Source organism: Ornithorhynchus anatinus, chromosome X5 (genome assembly GCF_004115215.2).
Source record: "Ornithorhynchus anatinus isolate Pmale09 chromosome X5, mOrnAna1.pri.v4, whole genome shotgun sequence".
NCBI lineage: Eukaryota > Metazoa > Chordata > Mammalia > Monotremata > Ornithorhynchidae > Ornithorhynchus > Ornithorhynchus anatinus.
This window is the reverse complement of record NC_041753.1, coordinates 32169279-32196819: the sequence shown is the minus strand read 5'-3', so window position 1 is coordinate 32196819 and position 27541 is coordinate 32169279. Positions and strand designations below refer to the sequence as shown.

General features: G+C 42.6%; 1 protein-coding gene and 1 long non-coding RNA gene across 4 annotated transcripts in view; one reads left to right on the top strand and one right to left on the bottom strand.

Annotated features, from left to right (window-relative positions):
- Positions 1–27541, bottom strand: LOC114808200. 2 transcript variants are annotated; one of them, XR_005659675.1, is made up of 3 exons: positions 27353–27541; positions 10596–10660; positions 1–269 (listed from the first exon to the last, which is right to left on the bottom strand). It is a non-coding gene; the product is annotated as an uncharacterized LOC114808200 (long non-coding RNA). The 2 variants fall into 2 exon arrangements; XR_005659676.1 differs by having other exon boundaries at positions 10599–10660.
- The window catches only part of ZNF608 (zinc finger protein 608), a 150057-nt gene continuing 148169 nt past the window's right edge, over positions 25654–27541 (top strand). The window contains exon 1 of one of the 2 annotated variants that reach the window (XM_039910908.1): positions 25654–25773. The gene's annotated coding sequence lies outside the window, so the exon portion shown is untranslated. Of the gene's footprint in view, positions 25774–26624; positions 26797–27541 lie in introns of those variants that run through there. The other variant, XM_039910909.1, reaches the window with a different exon arrangement.

Here is a 27541-nt window from a genome sequence, read left to right as displayed (position 1 = left end):
CATTCAGCAGTGGCTCGCTACAAAACCCACCCCATGCTGGGCTCAAGGGTGAAACAGACATGCCAACCTCCCCTTCCTTCCTGAGGGGGTAAACTGAGATACAACTGGGTTAGAGCAATGCTGACTACCCCACTCTAGGGTGGGCTTTCTGGTGCTCAGCCCTGAGTCGTTCCACCTCTCCAGTTGGTCAGTCAGTTGTATTTATTAAGAGCTTATTGTGTGCAGAGCCGGCAAGGATACCCGATGAGGACAAAGATGAGTTTGATTTTCTGAAAAGAAAATTTCTGATTAAAAAAAAATGTAATCAGTTGACCCATTCCACAATGAACTGCTTATTCTTTCCAAAACAGTAGCAGTGCAGAATGTTTTCCAATCCCTTGGTGACACATCCAACACTGTCTTCAGAGTTGGAAAGTTTGAAACAGCAATTAGATATATATTAAGCTATTAAAACATCATTTCATTTTAATGATTTGTATCAATGAGAGGATGTAAATTAGTAATGGCCTATTAAACGTTACAGTTCTAAGTTATTCTAAAAAAATCCTGCATATATTAGATGATGAAAAAAATAATTAGCTTTTTAGGCACATTATTACATTGTTTTCCGATGCAAATGACATGAACAAAAAGGTTCGAGAAACCAAGAAGGATGAAAAAAATCTTGTCCACTCTAGGAAGAAAATGATTCCCTGAAAGCTGAGAGCAAACAGTTGTTAACTTGGAACTAGATGTTTTAGTAAGATTGCTTGCAGTCTATTTTGTGTTTTGGAGAGCAGTGCTCAATTCCAAACATAAATTTGGTAAAGACTTCTTCCCGGGAGCACTCCTGAAAGCTTACAGTTAGAGTAGTTACTTCAGTATTATTTCTATATTTCTATAGCTACTTTGGCAGCTAACTACTGCGGAAATGCATATCAACAAGCTTTCAATGAAAAAGGAAGAGGGAAAAGAGATGGGGAGGGGAGAGAGAGAGATAGAAAGAGACAGAGAGAGACACAGAGAGAGAGAGAAAGTCACTAATTTTCCTGAATCTGAGCAGGAAGTAGAATGTCTTTATAAAGGAATAATTAAAAGAAAAACAGTGACTAGAGTCTTATCGAGACCTTGCAGCTGCACTTCCTCCACCGGCACCAGCAATGTGTTTTAAGGTTATGACAAACCATGAAAATTGCATCTTAAGAGGAGTTTTATTCCTTTTCTTATGATTTGATTGAAACAGACAGCTACATTTTGTGTATATATAATTAGGCAGTAAAATAGGCTTTGAAGGCAGATTTCCATTTTAGTATGTGAGTCACACGCACAACAGTCTTTCATTCAACAGCCAAAGACTGATCTTTTTAATGCTTCAACTCTCTCAACATGTTTTCTGAATGCTACATCTTGCACAGGAAAAAACAAAACAAAATAAAAAAAAGAAAAACACATCAGCATTTAGACCATATTTCTTCTTTTCTTCCCCCCCATCTTCTTCTCTGACGAGAAACAATCTGAAAAGCCAATCTAACACGTCTTTGGTGATTTAACCTTACGACAAACTGATTTTTATCGTCCTTTTTCCAGATTGCTGTCCCGGGCAGCGATGAATGCTGCATCAGTTCAAGGCATCCCTAATCCCTCTCATAAAGGGCCATTGTGGCAGAAAACTGAGACCAATGGGATTTCATTCTCCACCTCTCAGCACTCCAAAGTAATGGCACTCGGGTCTCCTCATCATGTTTTTCTTTTCAGCTGCATAGTTTTTCCCTTTAACAAGGTGAAGCCAGGGAGAAATCAAAAGAATACAATCCCATTTTCTTAGTGCTGTCCCCATGGGTGTCTCTGGATGTTTCTTTTAAGTAAAATCAGAAGTGTTCACGTAGAACCATAGCAGTGTGCTGTTAATGTGTGATCCAACTTGTTATTCTGAAATAGAATTTCCTTTAAGTCCTGGGAGTGGAGTAAGAATGGCTGTGACTGTATTTTTTCATGTTACAAAAATAATTCTCTACTTTATTTGCATCATCATGCCTTATCTGATTAAGCAGCAATGGAATATTGGTTTCCGTCCTTTCATCTCCCTGTATACCTTTTACTATCTCTTACTCCATTCTGGCAAACCAGCAGACTGAGAGAAATCATACCAAGGTACCAAGTTGATTTATAATAGTGATAGCTTGTGTTTGTGGAATGCCTTTCATCTGAGGACCTCAAAGAGCTTTTTACCTTCAAGGAAAGGCCCCAGAACAGCAATGGTGATGGAAATTGAAGTTTTAGATGCTGATTAGTGCAGGAGGAGCCGAGGAGGTGAAACAATTTTCTCAATTTGGTTGTGAAATTTGAGGTCCATCTGGCAAAAATGGAACATCAGAATTTCAGCTCCCAGCCCCAAATGTCCTTGTGCAGTAAACTACGTAGTATTCAATCTATTTATTTACTCCTTAGGCAGACATGTCAGACAAAGGGTGTGAATGCTTTGCTGATGACCTATTCAAATAAAAGTGGACATGATTTATGTTTGTAAAATGCTAGTGCACTGAATAGTACAGAAAAAGAAAAACAAAAAAACAAACACCTTGCCACAGCTAGCTGAGTGTCACATAAAGGCCAATCTACAGTCAGCACTGCTTGGGTGCCCCAGAGGTTTTCCTACCAATAGATAACAGGAAGAAACACAGAAAGATTTATTGTTTGGTAAACTGCAGGACACAGAGAACAGTTCAAAATCGAAGCTAAGCTTTAAAGCCAAAAATTGTTTAAGTGACATTTTAGTCCAGAAACATTTTACAAAGGAACCAACTCCTGTCTTACATTGTAAAATGAAATATTCCATCTTTCTGGTGTGGCACACACATTCATGTTGTTGGAGTTAAAAGAACATAAATCTTCTATATATACAAATCTCATTTTTACTTATAAATGCTAAAATTTGGAATAGTTCACCTAGGAAGTGTTTTATTTTCTGGCTTAGATTTCCCTTCTGTTTTGCTCTTGTTTACCTCCCCACCACAAGAATAGACACCCCCTTCCCGCCATGAGTGTTCACAGAAATGCTTTCGAAAGGAGGAACCTTGCTAGCCCTATTTCAAATGCTATATAAACTGAATCTCAAATGTATATACATCAGGATGAGTTCTGTGAACACAAAATTTGCAGCCTAACCTTGGAGTCACAGGGGAGCAGTCAGTTTTGAACATTAGGTCCTGATATGTATATGTTTTGGGGTTTGTGTATGTCAACAATAGCTTATTAAAACATTAAAGGGCATCATTTCATAATCAATCAACTAATAGTAATTATCGAGTACCTACTTTGGGCTCCCCTCTGTCCTAAACCCTCCGGAAAGCACAAACAGGATTAGTAGATATGATCCTGCCCTCAAAAACTTTATAGTCTAGCAGGAGAGACAGACACGAAAAGAAATTAAAGATAGGGGAAGCAACCGAGTATAAAGATTTGTCTATGAGTGCTTTAGCGGTTGGGGAGGAGTACCCAAGTGCTTAGGTGATGCAGAAATGCTGAAGTGACAGTTGGTAGGGAGGTGAGGTGGGGAGATGAGAGATTAATTAAGGAAAGCCTCTTGGAGAAGATGTCATTGCAAAAGGGCTTTGAAGATGGGGAGAGCAATGGCTGCTGGATATGAAGTGGGAGAGGGTTTCAGGAAGAAGGGAAGATGTGAGCAAGAGGTTGCTGTCATATCAGACAGATAATTGCTCTCCCCCACTTCAAAGCCTTATTGAAGGCACATCACCTCCAGGAAGCCTTCCCTGACTGAGTCCTCCTCTCTTCTTTTCCCACTCTCTCCTGCACTGCTCATACTTGCTTCTTCATTCATCCTCTCTTCCTTCCCCATAGCACATATGTATATATCTGTTATTTATTTACTTATTTACATATTTATTTATTTATATTAATGTCTGTTTTCCCCTCTAGATTGTGAGCTCATTGGGGACAAGGAATGTGTTTGATGTTATATTGTACTCTCCCAAGCACTCAGTACAGTGCTTTGCACACAGCATTCAATAAATATGATGATGATTATTATTAGTAATAATGATAATAATAAGTGGAGGAGCCTCGATTAGAACCCAGGTCCTTCTGATTCCCAGTTCCATGCTCTATCTGTTAGGCAGCCATTGGAGGTTTTTGAGAAATGGGGAGACATGCCCAGAATGATATTTTCAAACAATGATCTGGGCAGCAGAGATAAGTCTGGACTAGAGTGGGGAGAGACTGGAGGCAGGGAGGTAAACTAAGAGGCTGATACAATAGTCTAGTCAGGATATGACAAGTGTCCGAACCAACGTGGTGGCAGTTTGGATGGAGAGGAAGGAATCATTTGTGGAAATGTTTATAATCTAAACTAATTCTTATGGCTCTCTAAATTGGAAATGTTTGATTTGATATGAATTCACATTTTTGACATCATTAAGGGATTGATTTAATAAAAACAAAGGATGCTTTTATTCCTCGCTTAATCCCCTGCCATAGAATGTATGGTTACTTTCTATTCTGGCATTATTCCATTTCTCAGGGATAATATTTAATTCACCCTCCCATTCCAAACTTAGACCCTGGATAGTGTTATATTCTTGTGACCGGCAGTAAAAGTGAGAGTAATTTGTGATAATTGTGCTATTCCTTTTTGTTACCAATAGATTACATGTCCCTCTTGTACCACTAGATAATTCCATTAAAGGGTCCCCCATAGTTGAGTTCTTGGCTTTCTTCTGTTTATCCCATCACTCTTTTTCTAAATAGGTATCATTTCTTAGATAATAAAATTCCGATAATATGTCCACTGCTTGGAGAATAAAATTGTATTAATGACTCCCTCCGGTGTAATCTCTTCCATATAACTCATAGTGATATCCTTCCATTGGGACAGGTTTTATAACTACAAACTCTTCTTCATCTCCCTCCCAACTCCCAGAACCCTCTTCATGTTGGAGAGAAGTCTGAGGATTTTTCCACTTTGTTCAATCTGACTCTTCCAGCTTCCTCAAATTTACAATGAATATTGCTGACATCACTCAATTTAAACCATCTAGTTATATTAAATTGGCCTCTGTTTCATTTCTTCATTCTCCTCTCCTTCCTCAATAGACCTGGAAAATCATACTGAAAATCTCAAGTCCAACCACTTATTATCATTATCATCATCATTATCATCATCATGATAATGCTTAAGTGCCTATTATGTGTCAAGCATTGTTCTAAGCACTGGGGTAGATACGAGATAATCAGGTTAGACACAAACCCTGTCCCATTCCTTGTGGACAGGGAAAGTGTCTACCAACTCTGTAATAGTGTACTCCCCCAAGTGCTTAGTACAGTGCTCGGCACACAGCATGCACTCAATAAATATCATGGATTGATTATGGATGAATACATAAGTGCTGTGGGGCTGAGGGTTGGGGTGACTATCAAGTGCTTAAGGGGTTTAGATCTAAGGGCAATGCAGAAAGAAGAGGGAATAGAAGAAATGAGGGGGTTTAGTTGGGAAAGATCTCTTGGAGGAGATGTGATTTTAATAAGGTTTTGGAGGTGGGAAGAGTGGTGGTCTGTCAGATAGGAAGGAGGAGGGAGTTCCAGGCCAGAGGGAGGACATGGACAAGGGGCCAACAGAGAGACAGATGAGATCAAGGTACAGTGAGCAGGTTGGCATTAGAGGAGCAAAGTGGGTAAAGGAGTGGGTGTAGATGGACAATAGAAGGGGACCCTGGTCTGAGCTTTTAGGGAATCCCACAGTTAGAGGTTAGGAAGCAGAAGAGGGCAGCCAAAATTCACAAGCCAGCACTGAGGAGATTTGCAGTTCATATTTTTGCATCTGTGATAAATTCATTCATTCATTCAATAGCATTTACTGAGCACTTACTATGTGCAGAGCACCGTACTAAGTGCTTGGAATGTACAATTGGGCAACAGATACAGTCCCTGCCCAATAACGGGATCACAGTCTAAATAATAATAATGATGGCATTTGTTAAGTGCTTACTATGTGCCAAGCACTGTTCTAAGCGCCGGGGTCGATACACGGTAATCAGGTTGTCCCATGTGGGGTTCATAGTCTTAATCCCCATTTTAATAATAATTATAATAATAATAATGTTGGTATTTAAGCGCTTACTATGTGTAGAGCACTGTTCTAAGTGCTGGGGGAGATACAGGGTAATCAGGTTGTCCCATGTGAGGCTCACAGCCTTAATCCCAATTTTACAGATGAGGTAACTGAGGCAGAGAGAAGTGAAGTGACTTGCCCATGGTCACACAGCAGACAAGTGGCAGAGCCAGGATTAGAACCCACGACCTCTGTCTCCCAAGCCTGGGCTCTTTCCACTGAGCCACGCTGAAGGGACACAGACACTCGGGACACTGGGACCCAGACTTGTGCCTGGCTTTATTTCATGTAGTATAGGAATTTACCTACCTTAAAACAGGGATCATTAAAGCCTGCACTATATTCTGTTCAGGGTTAAGGATATTCAGACCATGATCTGTGCCCTCAGATCCACAAAACTCCCAATTCTACAAGTATAGCTCATTTTTGGTCCTGTCCTGTGCTGGTGGCTACCATATACCTACCGTGTCTACCATGGGCACTCACTATACCATCACAACTTTTCTGTTGAGGATGTGAAGGTAAGTTCAAAACCTTCCCTTTCTAAGGGTTCATAAGTTCAAAACCTTCCCTTTCTGAGGGTTCAATAGGATCTTTCACCTACCCAAGGAGATCAAAGGAGATTGCACTGAAATATATTTTCCACAGGGAACTCATGTTCTCTGTAGGCTAGTTCTACAGTCATTGGTCCACAAAGTAAGCAGGATGAGCCCACAACCATTACCATTACACCAGACCAACAGGGCCCACCAGAGCGGAGAAGAGAGAAGCTGTTTCCATCCCCAAACCACTGGGACTCCCTTCACCCCTTGCTCCAGCCCAGGAAGGACTTGAATATCAGCAAGCTTGTGGCGCCTCCTCAACTTTTAGGACATGGGAAAAGTCACGGCTTTGGCTAAGGCTGTGACTTCTGTGACTGTCGGTGTGAGCCGGGAGAACCCTGAAATCCTGCTCCTCTAGCCACAGTGCCCTACTGCTCCTGTCATGTTTATAGGTATCTTGGTCTTTAAAAATTTTTCTTTCATCTTTACTTATGTATCTCCCCACCAACTCTCTCCCCGCCTTACTATTACATGCTGAACCCCTAGGGGGCCAGGGACTGTGTCCATTTGCCTATCCATGTATTTCTTTACCAGGGCTTAGTACAGCACTTTGTATTCAGTAAGGCTTAATAAATAACTATTGTTACTACTTCTAGTCATCATAAGCAGGTTTGACTGAGGACCCACTTGCGTGGCATGCTCAAAAAGAAGAATTGTAAGTCAGTTACTTTTCTTCTTTTTTCTCCTCTTCATCTTCCTCTTTCTTCTCTTTTCACTTGAGAACATGAGTTCTCTGTGGAAAATATATTTCAGTGCACTCTCCTCTGATCTCCTTGGGTAGGTGAAAGATCCCACTGAACCCTTAGAAAGGGAAGGTTTTGAACATACCTTCGCATCCTCAACAGAAAAGTTGTGATGGTATCTGAGGTAGTATGGACATCTGACAGTATTATTAAATCCCTTGATTAATAGAGTGCACAGTTTCACTTCAAACAAAGTTATGGGCCTAGTGGAAAGAGCCCAGACCTAGGAGTCAGAGGACCTGGGTTCTAAAACATCACTTGCCTGCTGTGTGACCTTGGGCAAGTCACTTAACTTCTCTGTCCCTCTGTTTCCTCACATGTAAAATGGTGATTCAATACATCTTTTTGCTCCTATTTAGACTGTGAGCCTCTTGTGGGACAGGGACTGTGTTAGTTCATTGCTTAGTTCATTGCTTGGTACATGGTAAACACTTAACAAATACCACAATCATTATTATTATAAATGCAAATTTAATTCTGCCTTTCTCAATAGGTCATTATGTTAATGTCCACAAATGTGCATATGTGTGTGTGTGTGTGTGTGTGTGTGTGTGTGATGGTATCAGAATCAGCACTATGACTGGAAATAATTTTATCTTTACGGGTAGAATCTTCCAGTGTTTGTGTGTGTGTGTGTGTGTGTGTGCACACGCATGCGCCTACTTCCTCTTGAGTGGAGGTTGACAGAGCGAGGAGTAATGCTCTTTCAGCAATTAAGTCGGCGTCAGGGGGGTCAGATACTGAAAGAGGCCATGAAGATATGCTGCAAATTAAGATGATTTAGAATAATGAAAAGGAGACTACAGGACAAATTGTTATTTTAACTCCCGGGATGTCCCTGAAATTCAGGAACTCATCACATCAGCCAGAAAAGCAAAGAACATGGCCAGGGTGAATGTATTCTGCCATGTCTTAGGTTCCTAATAGATTCTGAATGTGGATTATTTGCTTTAAAAACCTATTTATAAATATTGCTCCTGTATATCAGTGGAAGAATTCAACATGGAAACATGCAGTTGTTGAAATGTCTCCTGGAAAGGGAAAAAGGACAGGAGCTAGCCAGCAAGCCAACTTTGTGCTGTTGTTTGGTAAAGACCTAAATAACCTGTCCTGAAATTAGCCAATCAGAAGGCTTTTGGTTACATTTCCATACCAATGATTTGCTGTGGACTCCAGGCTTTGCAGACCTGAGCTGTTTAATAGCAAGGAAAGAAAAGCTCTGCTGAGAAAATCGATCTGGCGACTTTCTAGCTTTGTGTTGTTTATGACTCTCATCCAGATGACTGGAGTGACTCATCCCTATTGGAAAGCATGTTTTGCAAACTGAAGAGGCATGATGGTTCAAAACACAGTGAATTTAAAAAGCTAAGTGGAGTGAACGTTTGGGCAGCATTTTCTTTTTCTTCAAAATAGACTTTCATGTCCGAACTTCAGAGTGAAGTAAGTTCAATTTTCAGAGAGATTCCTAAGGGTCTGAAGTCACATTCATCAGCCAGGGGTTGATAACCCCAGATTAGCATGCTAGTTTACCAGTCCTGCCTGTGCTTGGGAAATGTGTACCAAGTTGAATTTTTATCTGCAGAAGTCAAATGCAAACTAAAAAGGCCCTATTCTTTTCCTCCCTGAGACTTTCAGAACTAAGAGAACCTGCAGACCTGCACAAAAGAAGCATTTTAGACGAAGAGGTCCAAATGCTGCAGATGCTATAACTACATTCTTGGCAATGTGCTTGCTATAATTGCTCATTTTTAACAAGTCTATAGAAACTAGACGGTCATTAACAGATAGTTTCCAAAGCACAAAGCACCACATTTTTTTCCTACTCTTTTTGTGCGTTGGGTATTGGGTTATTTTACTGTTTCTCTTGAAAAAAATCAAAATGGGGAGGTAACAGAATTTCATCTACAAATTGTCAGTTTCGGTTGCCCAAACATTTTTCAACTCCATCCTTCTGGAAATTAGAATGAGTGTATAATGCAGATGAAGCAGAGGCATTTTTGCAATCTCTCCCAGTGACCATTCCTTGGCTAACTAACAGACCAGCCATTCAGAAGCAATTTTCTTCAGGCTGAAATTATGTGCTGACCATAGCAGATTCACTTCCCATAATAACCCTTCCCCCACCCAATGCTAAATACAATCTGTCTCCTACTCACTGTAATAACGTGCAAATGACTGTAATTTTGCAGACAAGAAACAGCCCAAAGTGAAACGTGTCTAAACAGAGGTCGATTTGAAAAATCAGGGCTATTACCTAAATCTGTAAAATACATATTGTAATAAAACCAGCAAAAGCAATCTCCAATAAGTAGTAAAAATGTAGCTTGTGTTTTGATCTTCTCACATGCCCACTGCACACTGGCATAGAAGTGAAATCCTTTGCAGAAAGTGTCATTTCATACAATGTAAACTGTTTTACTGAGCTAAAGGATCCATATACCCAGGCTGGACATTAGTTCCCTTGTAATTTAGAAAACACACGGGGTCCTAGGCCAAATTGAAGTAAAATTTCAGACACTTTACACTGATTTAGATGGTGCTGCTTGGTTTAAAATGGCCTCTCTTTGCAGGGACAGTGCTTTTGGGCTTTGGGAGATTGAATAGAACTCCACAGGATGGGTTTCATGGGGACCCAGATATAATAGTTTTTTCGTTTTCTTTCCTCCTTTACTCTTTTCAGTGGGGATGGGGTGGAGGAGAACATGTGCTCTTTCAGGGTCCATAAGGATGGGCTGGGGACTGCGGTTCTCCGCTTTCTTAGAAGAACAAATGGCATCAGTTCAAAGTATTAGAGAACTGGCATGGCATAATTCATTCATTCAATAGTATTTATTGAGCGCTTACTATGTGCAGAGCACAATGAGAAGTGGCATGACCTAGTGGATAGAGCATGGGCCTGGGAGTCAGAAGGTCATGGGTTCTAATCCTGGCTCCACCACTTGTCTGCTGTGTGACCTTGGGCAAGTCACTTTACTTCTCTGGGCCTCAGTTACCTCATCTGTAAAATGGGGATTGAGATTGTGAGCCCTACGTGGGACAACCTGATTACCTTGCATCTACCCCAGCACTTAGAACAGTGTGTGGCACATAGTAAGCACTTAACAAATACTACAATTACTATTATTATTATTATAATTAGCGCCTTACCACCTGGATTAGTCAACAGCAAACCTTTCACAGAACCTCTGAGTCCATGATGGCTGTCCCTGGACCTGCAGAGATTTGAGGGAGACCATGGGTTAATTGTTTAAATTAAAGACGGACTACTCACCTCTTTAAAACTCATGAAATCCAGGGGCGGATAGAGTGGGTCGGTTGGCTGGAACACTTAGGACATCAAAGATGGACTTCATCCATCCTTGTCCAGAAGAGAGAGTGAACGGAAGCCAGGCTGCAGCCTCAACCTATAACCTTTTTTATTTTTTACTCTGGGGGGTGTGTGTGTGTGTGAAAAATGCAACATTCACTCGACCGGAGGTGAGAAAGGAAGTTCACAGCAATGCTCGGAGGCACCCTGTCAACACTTGTTTCTTGCTCTTGTTTAATTGTTGAAAGTTGAATTTTAATTCATTCAAAACTATGAACTTGTATTGGAGTTTGAGTTCTCCTTTAGATTGTAAACAGCTGGAGGGCAGGGGGTTATCTAATTACTACCTCTATTTATTCCCAAGCACCTGGAATGGTTTTCTGCAGACAGAAGGTGTATAGTTGATAATTAATGACCACGGTGATGATGTTAACAATATTAATGATCATAACTGTGGTATTTGTTAAACACCTGGAGAAGTAGTGTGGTCTAGTGGACAGTGTTTGGTCCTGGGAGTTAGAGGACCTGGGCTCTAATCTCACTCTGCCACTTGCCTGCTGGATGACCTTGGACAAGTCACTTAACTTCTTTGGGCCTCAGTTACCTCATCTGCAAAATGGGGATTAACTACTTTTTCCTCTCTTCTACTTAGACTGTGAGCTCAGTGAGGGACAGGGGTTGTGTCTGACTGCTTGCATTTTATCTACTCCGTCATTTAGTACTGTGTTTGGTTCATAGTAAGCACTTAACAAATATTATTATTATTATTATATGCCAAGTGCTGTACTAAGTGCTGGGTAGATTCAAGATAAGCAAATCAGACACAGACCCTGTTCCACATGAGACTCACAGTCTAAGAGATGATGTTAATGAAGGTGAGGTTGACAGTAATATTGATTAATATGATGATGCAGTCATGATAATGATGAAAATGATGTTGAAGATGTTGAGATGATGAAGATGATGCTGATAAGTCTGTTCATTCAATAATATTTATTGTGCACCTCCTGTGTGCAAAAATAATTCTGGTATTAAGTGCTTACCTTGTTCCAGGCACTGTACTAAGTGCTGAAGAGCGCTTGGGAGAGTACAACCTAATAGATGTAATACCTCCCAGGAAGAACTCCACCATAAGCTTCCTCCACTCCTATCCTCACGCCGCACAGCTGATTTCAGATATCGTACTGATTCCTGCCAGTTCAAATCCGTCCTGACTTAATGCAACTCTGTCCTTTCTTCTGCTCAGCAACATTTTCAATCAATCAATCAGTGGTATTTATTGAGCGCTTACGGGGTGCAGATCATCTCATAGCTTGGAAGAGTACAATATAACAGAGTTGGTAGACATGACTCCTGCCCACAAAGAGCTACTTCCCCTCTCTTCTCGACTCCCATGCATATTACACCTACCAGTTTTTCCAGACATTTAATTCCCTCTTGAAGCCTCCAGTGTCCCCACTTCTTCCCCCTCCCACTTACCCCTGAAGACCTTGACTCTCAGCTTTATGATGGGATGACCAGGCCTCTGCCAAGATCTAAAACGGTGATCTTCTGATTGTTAACTCTTGGAATCCTATTCCTTCCCAGTCTGCTCCCCATTAAAATCCCTGCTCCTTTTTTGCCCCAGTGAAAAATGGGCGCCTATGGCACCATCAACAAACCTGGCTACTGGTAATTACTAAACAAATGTGGCTATACTGAGAAGTTTATCAAGATCTTAAAATTACCTCATGATGTCAGAATTGAAGGGGCTTTGCTCGATTCTTTCCCAATTAATGAAAGCAGGGCTATAGATCAGGTCCAGCCTCGTTCACCTTAGTGTATGCCTTCATGCTTGAGGACACAACAAGGAATTTGGGAATAGGCTTCGGATGCAACTGGCCTATGAAGAACATCATTAACCAGCCATTTGGCAGCTGTGTTCTAGAAGCACACACTTAAGACATGCAGAAAATTTTCTACCACTTTTTACAACCAACAAAATGCTATGGATTATCAATAAACCTGGACACCAAAGTTATGGATTAACCTGAACATAGTAAAGTTCACATTACCAAGGAGTCATATTAGTGACCCAGAGCTGAATACCATCACTGGATTCTACTACCTAAGCTGCAATTTGTCTAAAAATGCCATGTTAGACAAAAAGATAAAAATAGAGTCAAAGAGTTTACCATGTCCCTTGGGAGACTGACAAAGTAAGACAACAATGGAGCAACAAGCTTCAGATCAAACTTACAGTTTATAAAATAAATATTAATGCCCAACCTTTTATATGACTACGAGATCACTCTTACAACAGTCACTACTTATGATTTCTAGAACCATTCCATCAACACTACTTATGAGCCATACTTAACATCAATATCAAGGCAGGATTAAAATAATGAGGTGTAAGAGCACAGTAGATCCACTAGTATCAAAGTAATGCTCATCACATCAATCATATTTATTGAGTGCTTACTGTGTTCACAGCACTAAGTGCTTGGCAGAGTACAATCTAAGAGTTTAACAGAGTTGGTAGACACAATCACTGCCCACAATGAGCTTACAGTCTAGAGTCTAGTTTACAGTCACATCACACCTTCTTTGGGCAGGATATGTGAGAATCAATCAATCAATGGTATTCATAGAGCACTTATTATATGTAGAGCACTGTACTAAGTGCTTGGGATTAGTAGACACATTCCGTGTCCATAATAAGCTTACTGTCTAGAAGAATAAACAATAGCAGAATACTCAAACAGTAGCTCTGGTGAGCTGGAATGGGGAAACCAAGAACAGAATAGGCAGAAAAACCATTCTAGAGGCCAAAGAAAGAAAACTTTAGATGATATGGCATAGCTGTGAACCATTCAGAGATGAGAGAAGCAGTTGGCAAATCAGCGTGGCACACAGCAATCAGAAATAGGGCCACCCTCTTAGAGTAGAGGCTTTGAAAAGACTGAGACACAGAGAGGTAGAATCAAAAATAATGCCAGATAGCAAATGTCAGAGCACATTCATTGACAATTTTTACATGCTACAATGTGCAAGGGATTGTCAGTCATGCATTAGCCTTATCAAGCACACTCAGACACACTGATAAAATGTCAGTAACATCATCTTTGCTTTCTCTTCCTCTCTCTTTCCCTCTCTCTTTTTCTCTAAACACACACACAGACACATAAAATAGCATGGACACAAGAAGGGAAACAACTTAACCCTCCTTTTCTCTGAGTTTCACTCTACCTTCTGCCTCATCTTCAAGCCACAGTTTTGTTTCTGCCCTCTCCATACCACTGATACATTAGTTCCAGTTATGGTTTCTGAATCTTATTTTTTGTTCCTTCCACCTAAACAGCTTCTCTTTTTGCAATGAACCAACTCCAGTGATGGAAGAGCTTTCGTAACCGAAGACCTAAGGTTATTATACGCTCCACCCTTCAAATGTTCTATTCACATTTAATAAGGAGTCATAGATTGCAAAGAAATATATGTAGTGCTATGGAGTGGGATATAGAACAATAAGGAACCTTGTCCTGCTCTCATGGTCGTTGCAGTTCAAATGAAGTGAATAACATATCGGACAAAATGTACAACATGTAGTTAAATATGAAGATGCTGATGCTGGAGTTTCCTGTCAGAACAACGAGCTTCTGTCCAGTCAGGAAGATTTCGGGACCTTCGGGAACTGGCATGCAGGAATTGATTATAGAGCTCAGTTTGCTCAGCACCATTTGTACTCTCTTGTCCCCAACAGTCATGTTACTGTTGGGGCAGAGGGTATACACTTTGCTTCTTTGGTGCTAACCTTCTCGCTGTGCCTTGATCTTTTCTGTCTTGCTGCCACCCTTAGCCCATGTCCTGCCTCTGGCCTGGAATGCCTTCCCTCCTCAAACCCTACAGACAATTACTCTCCCCACCTTCAAAGCCTTACTGAAGGCACATCTCCTCCAAGAGGCCTTCCAGAATAAGCCACACTTTTCCTCATATCCCACTCCATTCTTTCTCATCCTGACTTACTCCCTTTGCTTTTCCCCCACCTCCAGCCCCACAGCATTTATGCTTATATCTGTAATTTTATTTATTTGTATTGATGTCTGCCTCGCCCCCTCCTCTAGATTGTGAGCTTACTGTGGGCAGGGATTATCACTGTTTATTGTTGTACTGTTCTTTCCCAAGTGCTTAGTACAGTGTTCTGCACACACTAAGTGCTTAATAAATACAACTGAATGAATGAATGGCCATTGAGTAGGCTGACAGGGCAGGCAGGATACTGCAAACTGTACACAAGAATTTTGTGAACAAAACACAATTTCAGCTCCCGTGCCATAGGTCAGGAGATGGTTGCCAGAGTAGCTTCCTTGACAGTAGCTGCAGTCTTCACTGCCCACATTAGCCATCTTTTTTCAAGATTCCTACCTAGTCTGTCCACCACCTGAGATGCTCTAGGTAATTTTTTTTTCATCAGATACCTCCACCACTGTTGACTCAGATCCAACAGGCTGTTTCCCCAGACTTCTCTATCACCACTGATGGCATGACCATCCTTCCCGTCTCTCAGGCCCGCAATCTTGGTGTCATCCTTGACTCGTCTCTCTCGTTCACCCCACACATCCTATCTGTTACCAAGACCTGCCGGTTTCACCTCTACAATATCGCCAAGATCCGCCCTTTCCTCTCCACCCAAACGGCTACCTTACTGTTACGGGCTCTCGTTATATCCCGGCTAGACTACTGTGTCAGCCTTCTCTCTGACCTCCCTTCCTCCTCTCTCGCCCCGCTCCAGTCTATTCTTCACTCCGCTGCCCGGCTCATCTTCCTGCAGAAACGATCTGGGCATGTCACTCCCCTTCTTAAACAACTCCAGTGGTTGCCTATCAACCTCTGCTCCAAACAAAAACTCCTCACTCTAGGCTTCAAGGCTCTCCATCACCTTGCCCCTTCCTACCTCTCCTCCCTTCTCTCTTTCTACCGCCCACCCCGCACGCTCCGCTCCTCTGCCGCCCACCTCCTCACCGTCCCTCGGTCTCGCCTATCCCGCCGTCGACCCCTGGGTCATGTCCTCCCGCGGTCCTGGAACGCCCTCCCTCCTCACCTCCGCCAAACTGATTCTCTTTCCCTCTTCAAAACCCTACTTAAAACTCACCTCCTCCAAGAGGCATTCCCAGACTGAGCTCCTCTTCTCCCTCTACTCCCTCTGCCATCCCCCCTTTACCTCTCCGCAGCTAAACCCTCATTTTCCCCTTTTCCCTCTGTTCCTCCACCTCTCCCTTCCCATCCCCACAGTACTATACTCGTCCGCTCAACTGTATATATTTTCGTTACCCTATTTATTTTGTTAATGAATTGTACATCGCCTTGATTCTATTTAGTTGCCATTGTTTTTACGAGATGTTCTTCCCCTTGACTATGTTTATTGCCATTGTTCTTGTCTGTCTGTCTCCCCCGATTAGACTGTAAGCCCGTCAAACGGCAGGGACTGTCTCTATCTGTTGCCGACTTGTTCATCCCAAGCGCTTAGTACAGTGCTCTGCACATAGTAAGCGCTCAATAAATACTATTGAATGAATGAATGAATGAAAATTTCACCTCCACCCCGTCCTTCCATGGTAGGGTGTGGGTTGGACTTTGGAGGAAAAATATAAATATATCGTGACAATAGGTATACTCTATACACCCAGATACTAGAGCATACGGTGGACATAAGATCCATCTATTATGTAGGTCAGTGTTTGACCACTATGCAAAAACATATTCATGCCTCAGTTAGTCCTTGAGATGGTATTCTATAGTACAAGAGTTCATATTAATTGTTCCATGCAAGCGCAGTATACCTGACAGTCTAGGTCAGAAAAAAAGTCCTAAATGTGGGACCACAGCAAAACACAATTGCCTAGGATACAATGTCCTCTCCCAAGCACACAGTAAGTGCTCAATAAATATGATTGATTGATTGATTGATGCAGGAACAAATAGGTAATACTGTGAGGATGCTTACATATTTTAAAATTTGTAATTTTTTATGGTATTTTAAAAGTGCTTACTATGTTCCAGGTACTGTACTAAGTGCTGGGGCAGATACAAGATAATCCAGGTTGGACACAGTCCCTGTCTCACATAGGGCTCACAGTTTTAATCCCCATTTTAAAGATTCATTCATTCATTCAATAGTATTTATTGAGCGCTTACTATGTGCAGAGCACTGTACTAAGCGCTTGGAATGAACAAGTCGGCAACAGATAGAGACAGTCCCTGCTGTTTGACGGGCTTACAGTCTAATCGGGGGAGACAGACAGACAAGAACAACTAAGGCCCAGAGAAGTTAAGTGACTTGCCCATGGTCACACAACAGACAAGTGGCGGAGCAGGGATTAGAACTCAGGTCCTTCTGACTTCCAGGCTCGGCTCTATCCACTAGGCCACGCTGCTTCTCATAGGCCACACTGCTTCTCATACCATGTACAGGCACTCCTTTGAAAGTTTATCCATCAATTAATCATAATATTTGTTGAATGCTTATTGTGGGCAGAGCACTGTACTAAGCACTTGGGAGAGTAAAAAAATCGATCAATCAATCAGTCAATTTATTGATCACTCACTAAATACAGACCACTGTACTAAGCCCTTGAAAAAGAGATAATAGACGACATCTTTGCCCTTCAGGAGTTTACAATCTAATGAGGAGACAGAAACAGAATATAGAAGGAAAAAGAGCATGGAAAGATGGACAGGTGAGTAAATAATTCTTATAGTAGAGTATGTAAATGAATATGCACAAAATTGCCGTGGTGGTTGTGAGTGCATAAATGCCGAGGGAATCATTCAAAGAGAAGCAGCGTGGCTCAGTGGAAAGAGCCTGGGCTTGGGAGTCAGAGGTCATGAGTTCGAATCCCAGCTCTGCCACTTGTCAGCTGGGTGACTGTGGGCAAGTCACTTCACTTCTCTGTGCCTCAGTTACCTCATCTGTAAAATGGGGATTAACTGTGAGCCTCACGTGGGACAACCTGATGACCCTGTATCTACCCCAGTGCTTAGAACAGTGCTCGGCACATAGTAAGCGCTTAACAAATACCAACATTATTATTAGAAGATGTCCTTGTTGAAGAGAAAATTAATTGGGGAAAGCCTCCTCAAGTAGATGGGATTTCAGGAGGGCCTCGAAGACAGGGAGAGCTGTCATCTGGCAGGTGTGAACAGCCAGAGAGTTCCAGACAGGAGAAAAGGTGGAAGTAAGGTGTCTGAGGCAAGGAAGTTGAGAATGAGGCAGGGTAAAAAAGTGAGCTTGAGAGGAATGACGAATGTGAGCTGGGGTGTAGTGGAAGAGAGTGTTGAGAAGTAGAAGAGAGAGAGCTGATGGCATACTCTAAAGTCAACTACCAGAAGTTTCTGCTTGTTGCAGAGAGAAATACAGGAGGAGGTTTTTGAGGTGTGGAGAGACATCTATAGTGAGAGATAAGTGAAGAAGCTGATGGAGTAGTCTAGCTGAGCTACGACAAGTGCCAAGACTTGGAAAATGGCTGTTTGGGTGGAGAGGAAAGGCCAGATCCAGGAAATGTGGAGGAAAAACTGGCAGGATTTAGTGACAGACTGAATGTGAAAGGGAGAGAGTAAGGGTAATGAAAATTATGAACTTCTGGGTCAGAGAGAATAGTAGTGTTGTTGATTGTAATGGGAATGTTATGTGGAGGAGAGGATTTGGGAGGGAATCAATCAATCAGTCAATGAATCAATGGTATTTATTGAGTACTTACTGGGTGCAGAACTCTGTACTAAGCGCTTGGGGAGAGTACAATATAATGGAGTTGGTATGCACGATCCCTGCCCACAAGAAACTTACAGTCTAGAGGGGGAGGCGGACGTTAAAATAAATTACAGATCGGGGAAGTGGTGGAGTGTAAGGAAATGTACTTAAGTGTTGTGGGGCTGAGGGTGAGGTGAATATCAAATGCTTAAGGGGTATCAGGAAGATGAAGATCAATTTTTGCCATTTTGAGGTGATGGCAAGACACCTACGTGGAGTTGTCTTTGAGGTAAAAGGAAATGTGAGTTTGCAGATTAGTAGTTGTAATAATGGTGTTTATTGAGTACTCACTCAAAAGCGTGTATTGTACTAGGGTTTTGGGAAGTACAACAGAACCACAAGATATTTTCCCTGCCTACAAGGAGCTTACTGTATCTCTGACCCCATCCCCTTTCACCTCCTAAAAACACTTGCAAAGGAGGTGAGAGAAGGGCTTATTAGGATTGATTTGAAAGTCCCCTGCATACAGATGGCAGTTGAAGCCACAGTAGCGTATGATCTCCCTGAATGAGCAAGTGTAAAATGAGCAGAGTAGAGGACCCAAAGCCTTGAGGGACACCCTCAGTAAGGGGGTGAAAAGAGACAAAGAAAGGGACTGAAAAAGTCCCGCCAGAACCAGGAGAAAAGTGAGTGGGCAGAGAGCATTTCAAGGAGAAGGGCATGGTCAAAATACTGAAGGAGTGAAAGATCAAACAGGACTAAGATATATTAAAGCTTATTAAATTAGGCAAGAGGGTCAATGGAGTGAAGGGATGGAAATCACAATGTAATGAATCAAGAGGGGAGTTGGAAGAGAAGTGGAGGTAGCAGGTGTGTGCGTATTGTACTCACTGAGGAGTTCGGGGAGGAATGGGAGGCGGGAGATTTGACAATAGTTGGGGGGTGCAGGGCCTTTTTAATGTAGGAGAGACAAGCATGTGTGAAAGCAAGGGGAAATGCACCACTAGAGAGTGAGCAGATGAAGACGGAGGCGAGGGAGGAAAGAAGGGTGACAGCAAGTGTATTAGAAGGTAAGAAGGGATGGAGTCACAAACGCAACTCGAGGAGGTAGATTTTGAAAGCAGTCATGAGATCTCTTGAGAGACAGCCGAGAAGAACCGCATGCAGAGCATTGTGCTAAGCGCTTGGGAGAGGACAATATAACAGGATTGGTAGACACATTCTTTGCACCACAACGAGCTTACCGTCTAGAGGATCTTTATTGAAAATGCCTAAATAATCACTAATTAAAGAAACTTCAAGAGGTAACCAGTCCAACACTCTGTCTACAGGCAGAGCTCTATCTAAATCACCTCAGAGTAATAGGTATAGAGTTCCTACTTTATCAGCCCTTAGGAAGGTGATTCCAAAAACTTATTTGAATTAAAGGACACTCTCCCTTATAACTAAAGGAAATTCCTTTTGTGACAATTTCAGTCCAATACAAAATAGATGATGCTTTAGGTTGTTAATGTTCTAGCTTTGTTTTTGCTGAGTAGCTTTTCTTAATTTTGATGAATATAATTGGGAAGTACCTGAAAGGAACTCTGCACTATATTGTGGCTTAAACTAACAAAACCAAAGTCAGGCCATAAAGCAATCTGCAGAGCTAGTATAGATACATTAACAAGTTTGTAGCTGACAGGATATCTGTGAGTATACTTGTGTTGGTACATAGGTAAACCATTGGTAAGTATCCCATTAATAATCCTCTTTCTCTGAGTGGAGAGGTCATAGTTAAGCTATTAGTAAATGGATCACCCTGAACAGTGTGCATTATAACCTTCAAAACTTGACAGTCCTGGAGGCTCTCGAAGTTGCAATTTCACAATCATTTGGGTTGCTCGTTCTGCCAGGCGACAATCCAGATGAAGACAATATAATTTTTTTTTACTTAAAGTCCATCTACTAGGCAAGAAACTGACATCTGGACCTCTGAACTCACTTGCTTGGTCCAGATGACTACATAACTAAATTTTTTTTCATTAGCTAGTATGACAAATGCCTAAGTCCAACTGCTGAAGAGTGTTCAGCCAATTTGGTTGGCTGGGGGCAAGAGCAAGGAGGGTAAGGACTTCTAAATGGCATGGAACAAATGTAAATGTACTAAAGGCCCTAAGGTGTCCTTTCAGCACAGAGAGTGGTTGGAATGTCACAGTCCTCCAATTTCAATTCCAACATCAACATACTGCATTACTCAGAAACCAAGACAGAAAAGCAGCGTGGCCTGGTGCGAAGAATGCAGGCCTGGGAGTCAGAAGACTGGGTTCTAATCCTGACTCTGCTACCACTTGTCTGCTGTGTGACCCTGGGGAAGCCACTTACCTTCTCTGTGCCTTATTTTCCTCAACTGTAAAATGGAGATTAAGACCGTGAGCCCCCTGTGGGACACGGACTGTTTCCAACCTGATTAACTTGTATCTACCCCAGTACTTGGTATAGTGCTTGGTGCATAGTAAGAGCTTTAACGAATACCATTATAAGATAAGACAGCTCCCCTAAAATCTGGTGTTGCTGAAAGAATGTGTCCGTCTCTCCATCCATCTATCCCGATGCTTTTTTGTGTTTCCCAGTTGTCTCCTACGCCGTTCCCATTGATGACAGAGAGACAGAGATGGAATTGTCTGCTTAGTATTTTTACCTAATATTTTCTCCTATTTGCATTCCTTTCTGCATCACCTATGTATTTAGGACTGTAACCCTTAAGCACTTTGATTTGATTTGCAACCCATCCCCACAGCACTTATGTACATATCAATGTGTAATTGATCTTAAAGTCTGACTCCCCCTCTAGGCTGTAAACTCCTTGTGGACAGGGATCATGTCTTTTGTACTGAATTTTCCCAAGCACTTAGTACAGTATACTACATTAAGTGCTAAATAAATACCATTGATTGATTGACTAATTGACTCAGTAGCAGCAGAATCAATAAAACTACAACCTAGCCCGGATGCTTCACCACTTTGACCCACTTACTGTGACTCAATTCCAACTTTCTCACCTTTGAATTCTTGCTCATGTCCTCCCTCTTTCCTGGAATTCCCACCTTGTTCATAGGTAACAGATTACCACTCTCCCCATCTTCAAAGCCCTTCTAAAATTATATCTCCTTCAGAAAACCTTCCCTGACTCACCTCTCATCTCCCCACCCTATTCTACCCTCTTTTCTGCACTGCCTATGCACTTGGATATGTACCCCCTAAGTAATTTGATGCTCACCCCACTTTCAGGCCCACCACTGTAAGCTCCTTGAGATCAGGGGTCATTTCTATTAACTGCTTAGTACAATGCTCTGTACACAGTAAGTGCTCAATAAATACAATCGATTGATTATTGAACACCTTTGTGGAACGCACTGCTCTGGACTTTACTTTCATGTGGCTTTGACAGTTTTCTTGTTACATTATCACTAGCCTTCTATTGCGGGCATATATGACTATAACAACAGAAGAATATTATGGAAATGCTTCCCAGATATCACAATTGTATGATGAGTCTGGTTTTTGTGTTGCTAAAAATAGACCAAGAAACATCATCTTGGTTTTGGAGCATGTGGTACTCATTTTCAAAAGAGGGTTGTGGAGTGGCTGACTTGATTTTTTCCAACCTAGTATAGCATGAGGAGTAATCATGGGCCAGTATGTGGCAACAGGAAAGACTACTGTTGAGATTTAAGGAGCAACCATGTATAATCCAGCCATTTTGAAGAAGATGCTTTAATATTAATGGTACTTGTTAAGCATTTACTACGTGCCAAATGCTGTACTAAACCCTGGGATAGATACAAGATAACCAGATTGGACATAGTTCCTGTTCCACATGGGGTTCAAAGTCTAAGTAGGAGGGCATAGAATTTCATCCTCATTTTGCAGATGAGGAAACTGAGACACAGAGAGGTTAAGTGACTTGCCCAAGGTCACACAGCAGACATGTCGCAGATAGGGATTAGAACCCAGGTTCTTTGACTCCCAAGTCTGTGCTCTTTCCATTAGGCAACACTGCTTCTCTATAAAGGTAGGTTATTATCATCATTGGCTGTACATATGAGTTTCTCAAAGTTGTAACAACCGGAACAAAGGTGTGCTTTGCTCTCTAGATAATGTACCACGTAGAGGATGAAGTGAAGGGGAAATATAAGAGAAATGGTGCCATCATATTTGGCAGCAAATAGTGCAGTACTTTGCAACCACAGTTCCTAGTCCACTAGCTCCATGCCCCTTTGATAAATTACTCTAGAAAAAAAGGAGTCAGGATAATCTGTTTCATTACTCGCTTGGAATAGGAAACCTTGGTTGCCTCTTGCAATGAGCAACACTTTGACTTTAGAGTTTTCCTTCGATGCCATCACGGCACTACATTTCAGACCAAACTGAGGGTTTACAGTGCAGTACTAGCCTCTGGGTTTCTAAATGGTTGATCTCTGGATCCATCCACATATCACAAAATATATATATCAATCAATCAATCACTGGTATTTATTGAGTGCTTGCTGTGTACAAAGCACTGTAATAAACACTTGGAAAAATATCATTCAAGCAACCATATTTGGGAAGCAGCTCAGCCTAGTGGAAAGAGCCCGGGCCTGGGAGTCAGAGGACCTGGGTTCTAATCCTGATCTGACACTTGTTTTCTGTATGACCTTGGGCAAGTCACTTACCTTATCTGTGCCTCAGTTTCCTCAAGTGTAAAATGGGGATTCAATTCCTGTTCTCCCTCTTACTTAGACTATGAGCCCCATGTGGGACATGGACTCTGTCCAACCAGATTATCACATATCTACCCCAGAGTTTAGAACAGTGTTTGATACACAGTGCTTACTAAATACCATCATTAGTATTTATTGAGCACTAACTGCATGTGGAGCACTGTACTTAGCACTTGTGAGGGTGCAATATAACCAAGTTGGTAGACATGCTTTCTGCCCACAGGAAGTTTACAATCTAGAGGGGGAGATATACATCAGTGTAAATAATTACAGATGTGTTCATAAGTACTGTGGGGCGGGGGGGGGGGGGGGGGGGGGGGGAGGGAATGAATAAAGGGTGAAAATCCAAATGCAAGGGAGTGAGAGAAGAGGAGATGAGGGAGGCACAGAGAAGTTAAGTGATTTGCCCATTATCACACAACAGAGAAGAAGTGGCAGAGCTGAAATTAGAACCCAGGTCCTCTGACTCCCAGTGGGTCACACTGTTTCTCTATCGGGCTTGGATTCTTCTGTAAACTACATAGTTTCTCACTTTGGTAGTTAGTCTCTGGAAGTGTATGTACAGTGAATTAATTTAGATGGGGGTGAATCTGGCATTCAGATTTTTCATTGGTGGACAAGGGTTTTATATGTTTGCCCTGTCCCACCCTGAAAGTGCTGTTTCACTTCTCCATTCTGTGTCTGCATCAGCAGCTAACCCCTTCATCAGGAGGCCTAGTGGTATAGGTTGGAGGTACTTAAAAAAACCCTTGAAAAGTGCTGATTTACAGCTCTCATTAAAATAGGAACTAAAGAAGTACAGATGTACAACACTCTGCCCTGTGTCTACAGGGAGAAAACAAACATTTGTTCACCTTAGTACGGGGTGGAAACTGTTTATTGCTGTACCAAATCTGGTTCATCTGAGTTGTAGTACAATGAACACATGGGGCATTTTTATGAATCAAATATATCAAAGCTCAAACATGATGCCAATAACCATTACTTAAAATGAGTGGCATAACATTTGTATTGATCTGCAAATTTGTCACTGAACAATTTAGCTGTAAAATAGCTTTCATGTTAGCACTAACATACCTAATCTGCTCATTTAAATTAATTTCAAGGTCATATGGTCATATTTCCATTTCCATGAAAAAATTGCAATCTCAATGAAAATGAATGTTCAAAAATACAGCTTTCATTCTTTCCATGAATAAGAAAAGGTTGGATGTAGAAAGCTTTTCAGGATTACTTTTCCATAGCCCTAAAAATAATGAGTGATTTAAGCAAATGGAGACAGATTAAGCATAAAAGTAAGCATTGGCAAAGGCTTGTTCTTCTCATTTAATGTATTTGCTATTACATTACACATACAACAAAAACAGTGATTTCATATTAAACCCTCCCGATCCATGACCCCAGAGTCACATTAACACAGTTACCAGTATTTATCCTGTAATAAATGTAATTGTCCTACAAGATTGCACAGAGTTTTCAGTGATTCCAAGTACAAACCTTAGAAAGAGAGGAGGGGAAACTGTCATTTTGTGCTTTCAACCTTCTAGGGGATTACAATTTATGGAGCACATTTGCCCCCTGAACTAGGTGAAGTGGAATGAGTCAGAGGTGGGACTGCAGCAAGGCTGGCGAAAAAGACATGTGTAACTAATTCCTGGGAAAAGCGATTCAAGTGGTAGTGGTTAGGAGGGGGGCTTCGCTGCTCACCCTCCAGGGTTTGCAGTAGACCAGGAGGCTGAAACAAAAGACTTATTGGGAAGGGAGGTGGAGAATAGTGTGTGTGGGGAGGATCTCTCTCTTTCTCCTCCTTCTATATCTCCCCGCCCCCCATGATTTCTCTTGCAGCCAGTGAGCAAAAGCAGAGAAGCTGGAATACATCTGCGGAAAGGGCACTGTAAAGACGGCAGCGAGCGGTGGATAGTAAGGGAAAAGGGGGGTCAGGGGCAGAATCCCCAATCAATATGAAGGGTGTCTTGTCTTCCTCTTGCCCAGCGCCCATTTGGCTTCTCTCAGCCCATCTCTTTCCGCGGCCTGGTTGGTTGTAAGAGGGGGAAGGATGGCTCCTAATATATTGAATGGGTACTGCAGTACCATGATTTCATTTTACGGCAAGAGGCTTCAACTCCCTTCTAGTCCCCTGCTTGCAAAACGTCATAGCAGCACACTTTCTTCTGCACTCCCGCCCATCTCGAGGAAGGGCGGGAGAAGGGGAAAATGTGTGTGTATGTATCTGTAGTGGTGGGATGGGGTATGTGTGCGTGTGTGTGTATGTAGACGTGCTTAGCAACCCCCTGCAGTAATCCCGGGAAAGCAGCTAGCCAATCAGAAAACCCCGTTTCATAAAAGCGGGCTTCTGATTGGACAGATGTAAAAGAACATTGGGAACAAAGGGAAGTCCCTTTCAGGTAGCGCTGCCTTTGCTCCTTATGCGCTGAGCTTGTGTGTGAGTCCTGGTTACTTTGACGACTCGGGGTTGCGGTTCAAGCCGATTGTGTGTGTGCACATGGGCTTGTCGGATTTGGGGGTTTTAAATTAAAACACAGGAAGGTAGGTGATATTGACTAATCCGTTTGTGGCAGCGATTGTTATTCCCCCCACTTTCCGAAATCAATCAACCGCCACCCTCCCCCCCCCACCCGCCGCACCTTTCCCCCACCCCCAAGCGGGCAGGAGGCGAAGGCAAAGTCAGCGCGTGGAGTTTCTCGTCCCCGGGCAAACAGTTGGTTACGCCTCCCAGGATCGCGCTGGCCACGGGAAAGTGAACCCAGGACGGGGAGGGGGTCTCTGGAACCTGCCCCCAAGCGGTAGGCTATCCTGGCCGAGACCCATCGTCTCCGCTCCTGCCAATAGGATACGGCCGAGCGTGCGGAATTCATTGATCACCGTCCCATTCGACCCTTGGCCGGTTAGTTGCCCAGTCTCCCGCGGGACGGGAAACCGTGACCTCGGTAAGAGGACTGGGATTTGTGCAGGGCAGGAGGAGATTTCAAAACTCCCACGAAACTGACCCCCCTTCTCCCCTCTCGGGCTTCCCGTTATTTCAGAGACGGGAGGGAAGCCGGGAAGGTTTCGGAGTCTCGAGCCCGCGCTCACCCTTTCTGGGTCCCCGAGAAAAACGCTTCAATATTTCGCTTTGCTAACTTGTCCCCGCGCCTGCGCCACGGGGGGGAGGGGGAGCGGGAGGCAGACCTGAGGGTTTTTTAAAGACCAGATCAGTATTTTCTTGATACGCTTGTCACCCATTTTTGTTCTCACGACAACCAATTGAGCCCTTGATCCTCACGTGATGGGAAAGGCTTGAACTGTAACCAAATCGCTCCTTTAGGGTTGGCTGCAGTAGGCTCGCCCAGCCCCCACCGACCCTGCCAGCAAACCGACTCTCCTTCCAATCCATCAACAATTCATTACAGCCTCGAGTTCCCCAACGCTAGCTAATTAAAAATACTAAGCCGGACTCTGAGACCTCTGACTGGGAGGGGGTGGAGGAGGAGAAGGAAGAAGAGGAAGAAAAAAAATAGAAAGGAGATGTACCGTTTGCTGTAACAGTAAGAAAAATTGTCCTGAAAAAAGGTCGTCTTTTCTCTTTTTGGAATCTTAATTACCGAATTACCACATGGCTATTTGGCCTGAGCTACTGTGGCTTTTTATTTTTCTGGGTAACTCTTGGGACTCTTCTAATTTTTTTTACAACATAAAACAGGAAAACAAATCACATCCTTGGGAAGATTTACCTAATTTTAAAACAAGTTCCCTCACTTCCACCCCCTTTCTCAACTAATGTTTTTCTAAGCGGTTTATCAGACCCCCTACATCATCCCCCTCCCAACCCTGTTCTCTCTGCACCCCCTCCCCGCCACTCCACACCCCTTTCTCTTCCCCCCACCTCTCCCCTCCTCCTCCTTTCTCCCCTCCCTCTCTCTCCTTTTCTCATAAGTTAGTTCAAGAAATCAAATCTGTCAGGACGGGCGAAAAAATGCCACTTCCCGACTCGGAGGCGGAATCCAGCCCAGATTTTCAGTCCTTTCTCCACTCTCCCGTCCGTTCCCCTGATTTATCCCGATGTTAGCACATTCTGCTTCGGTACAAGCGGACGCCCGTAGGTTGGTTACATGGGATCATTACTTACTGATCACGGTGACTGGAGTCTGGAACTGAAGGCGGAATGTGAAGTTGAGAAAACTTTTTTTAATATCATTTTTACTATTATCATTCTCGATGCTTGTTGAGGAAAAAAACCCGGCTTCTGTTCTGATTGTGAAACATTATCTTTCAGCTGTACAGTAACACATTTTAAAGGAGAAAAGGACTCCTGATC